Genomic DNA, 4,485 nt, shown 5'->3' with positions numbered 1-4,485 from the left:
AATGATATCAATGTCGTCGGCATACGTAAGCAGCATTACACTTTTGTAGAATATTGTGCCAGTACGGTTTAAATCTGCTGCTCGAATTATCGTTTCCAACGTTAGGTTAAAGTAGTCACACGACAAGGAGTCACCCTGTCTGAAACCTGATTTGGTATCAAACGGCTCGGAGAGGTTCTTTCCAATTCTAACGGAGCTGGTGGTGTTGCTCAACGTCATTTTACATAGCCGTATAAGTTTTGCTGGGATACCAAATTCAGACATAGCGGCATAGAGTGTGCTTCTAGTCGTAGTGTAAAAAGCAGCTTTGAAGTCCACAAATAGGTGGTGTGTGTCGATTTGTTTTTCTTGAGTCTTCTCCAGGATTTGACGCATTGTGAATATCTGGTTTAGAGTGGATTTGCCAGGTCTGAAGCCACACTGATAAGGTCCAATCAGTTGGTTGACGATTGGCTTCAATCTTTCACAAAGTACGTTTGACAGAACCTTACCATATTTGTGATATTTAAAAGACTGATCCCGCGGTAGTTGGCGCAGTTTGCAGGATCACCTTTTTTGTGGATTGGGCAAAGCACACTTAAATTCCAATCGTTGGGCATGCATTCATATGACCAAATGTTGCGAATTAGCTGTAGCATGCATTTTGATAGCTCTTCGCCACCAGCTTTAAACAGCTCAGCCGGTAAACCATCGGCGCTTGCAGCTTTGTTGTTTTTGAGCCGTGTTATAGCTGTTTTAACTTCATTATGATCGGGAGGCGGGACGATTATTTCATCGTCAACGATTGAAAATTCGGGATCATCTTCGCTTTCAGTCACATTGCTACTACCGCCATTTAGTAGTTTCGAGAAGTGATCCCTCCAAATATTAAGCATGCTTTGGACATCTATCACCAGATTACCGTTTTCATCTTTGCAGGAATTAGCTCCGGGTTTATAACCATTTGTCAGGCTTTTAATTTTTTGATAGAATTTTCGAGCCATATTCCTGTCGCCCAGCTTCTCAAGCTCTTCGTACTGACGTCTTTCTGTTTCCTTCTTTTTTCGTCTGAAAAGACGTTTCTCTTCCCTTCTCTTTTGCCGATATCGCTCTTTAACAGCGCGCGTCGCAACTGTCCTCAGGGTGGCTTGATATGCTGCGTCTTTCTCTGCGGTAGCATTGCGACACTCTTGGTCGTACCAGCTGTTTCTTTGTATACGGTGATAGCCGATCACCTCTTCTGCAGCGGTACGCATAGAGTTAGAGATGTGGTTCCATTGCGCGCATATATCGGCTCCTTCAGATGAATTTTCCAGATATTGGGAGAGTCGAGTAGCGAAGTCATTAGCTGTCTGTTGTGATTGCAGCTTTTCGACGTCTAGCTTTCGCTGTGCTTGTTCACGTACCTTTTTCATCGCACATAAACGTGTGTGGATCTTGGCTGCAACAAGGTAATGATCCGAGTCGATGTTGGCTCCTCGGATAGTACGTACATCCAAGACACTGGAAGCATGCCTTCCGTCTATCACAACGTGATCAATTTGAGATCTTGTGTTTTGATCAGGTAACAGCCATGTTGCCTTATGTATGTTGAGATGCTGGAATCTGGTACTACTAACCACCATGTTTCTAGCCGCGGCGAAATCAATCAGCTTTCTTCCATTATCAGAAGTTTTCGTGTGAAGGCTGAACTTTCCGACAGTAGCATCAAGATACCTTCTTTACCCATCTTTGCGTTGAAGTCTCCAATAACTATTTTGATGTCATGATGGGGACAGCGTTCATATGGTTGTTCAAGCTGTTCATAGAAAATTTCCTTGGTGTCGTCATCTTTATCTTCCGTCGGGGCATGCGCACATATTAGAGTGATAAAGAAAAATTTTGCCTTAATCCGGATTTTTGCGAGCCTTTCGTTTATTGGTGTAAACGTTGAGACCAAATTTCTCAGCTTTTGGCCTACCGCAAATCCGACTCCAAACTCGTGCTTTGTTGCATGGCAGCTGTAGTAGATGTCACAATGATCTCGTTTAGAGCATCCTTGTCCCGTCCATCGCATTTCCTGGAGAGCGGTAATGTCAGCCTTATATTCCTTGAGGACATTAACCAGCTGTATAGATGCACCTTCTCTGCAAAGAGTTCGGACATTCCAGGTGCATATTTTTAAATCGTGTTCCTTAATACGTTTGCGTTTGTCGTCATCAGTAGATCGTTTTCTTATCCGAGGCTGCCTCTTCGTTTGCATTGAAAGAATTTTTTAAATGGTGGGTTCCAAGCCTGACGCATAACCTCATATATCGCTGAGGTGAATTTCGCTGCACACATTAGTTCACTACGCACGGATGATTGTAGCTATCCAGAGGGGCCACGTGGAGGCTGTGTGTCAACTTGGAGAGAACAGTGACAAGGATCGCGCTGGCATTTACCATGTTAAATGCAATCAGACACTTTACTTTGTATGTTCAATCCCACGTCCCCCCCCTAAAAAATAATACAGTCCACTAAAATTAATAAAATTAGTTAAATTAGTTTTAAGGTAATTTTGTATAAATTGAGAGAAATGTTCTAAATAAAATCAGTAATTTAGGCCCTTTATGCGTAGGTTTCTTTTGTATTAGTATAATACACAGCGACAAGTAAACTATACTTTAGTAACTTATAATATTTTAAAATTAAATAAAAATGACAGATTTTCCACTAAATTTTTATATAAAAGCAACTTATTATATTTGTTAACTTTGTTTTTCAATATAATTGTTGTTAAAACACCTCATACCCATACTCTTTACATATAAATTCTATTTTTATAGCAAAATAAATTAAAAGCATAAAATTGTCTCTATGGATATACACAACTTCTTTATCTACGATTCAATGTCAATAACAGAAATCATATACAAAAGTTTTGTGTTTTGTATTAATGTATAACATATAATTGTACTAAAAATATCAAATATTACAAATTATAATAATAAAATTTATTAAAATAAAATTTTATTTTAATAACTTTTATTTTAAACAAAAATTTAACTCATAAGTACATACTATGCATAAATCATGTACTCATAGCATCAAAATATCAAACAAACAAAAAAAAATATACAAACAGAAACGAAATGCTTTCAAAAACCAATACAAAATGAAAGTGATCTAATTTTTTGGTGCAACGCTTTGCTTTGCATTTTATGCAAAGACTTTGCAATGAAATTTTTATTTGCAAAGTTCAAAGTAAATCATGTTAAGTCTTTGGTGCAACGCTTTTCACTTTTACTTTTCAAAAAAAAGTCACTTATAAGTTTTGCAAAGTGCAAAGTGAAAAGTGTTGGTGCAACAGGGCCCTGGTTCACTTTCTGGTTCAATGTGGAATGTATGTAAAAGATAGAAGTGGAACGCATTTTAATGCAAATGAGGTTGGCAATGCGATGCAACGGTGCAGTAAAATTATAAACAAATCTACATTTATATTTATTTATTATTGATTTTATTTATTTGTTATTTATTTTATGTACTTATTTATTTAATATATCATTATTATTTATTTCTTTGTTTAAAGTAACGTTTTAATTATCAATGTAATTAAAATTATTACTTTAATAATTTACGTTTTATATTTATTGAAAAAGTGCTGTTTGATAATTTATTAATATCAATTAATTTGAAATGAATATATATAAATTAAGTTGAATATATTTATTTAATTAAAACAGAACAATGCATAAGGAACCAGGCTCTCCAACATACACGTTTATAAAAAAACCATTTTCATCGCAAACTGCCTGCAAGATTAAGCCAATCAGACTCCTTTTGAAATAATCCTATTTGGTATGGTTTGGTGCATTTATTTTTACATGTATACGGTCTATGCAACCAATACTAACGGGAATTTTTTCGAAGCTTCCACTTTTGCATTATTAGCAAGTGCGTATTTTATAAATTAGTGTCCAATTAATATACGCTAAACACTAGTTCTTTTAATTATTCTCCATACAGAAGCTCTTGGTATGCCAAAACAAATACCAAATTCGCAAAAAGTATTCATATTTGCCATATACCACAAAAATATATAAAATTCCTACATTGCTCTCGTCCAAATGTGATCATCACTGTTATTTTGCATTTGCTGATTGGAATTTATTAACAAATCTATTAAAATATGAAACATAATTAATATATAGCAATTGTATTTTTTATGCGGAAATACCAATCAAATAATCTTTAACGAAAAAATTATTGATCGTTTCCACAAAACTTCCACTATATCCATGCTGATACACTTCATCCCTTGAGCTTAATACCATACACTTGAACTAGTAAAAAGGGAATGGAAGAGTCAGTTTCGCTCGATGATTCTAATAACATATGCAATTTTCATTTATTTACTATGGAATTAAATTTAAGTTTTTAAGCAAATACATTTCATTTCAGACATTTCAACAGATTTTATTTATTTTCCATTTTTTAGATTTTTTGTAAAATTTTCTCACTTATTTTTTTAGCGCCAAAATTATT

The sequence above is a fragment of the Teleopsis dalmanni genome, chromosome 1 (assembly GCF_002237135.1).
Source record: "Teleopsis dalmanni isolate 2A chromosome 1, ASM223713v2, whole genome shotgun sequence".
NCBI lineage: Eukaryota > Metazoa > Arthropoda > Insecta > Diptera > Diopsidae > Teleopsis > Teleopsis dalmanni.
The sequence above is the reverse complement of the archived record's forward strand: the minus strand, read 5'-3'. Positions refer to the sequence as shown.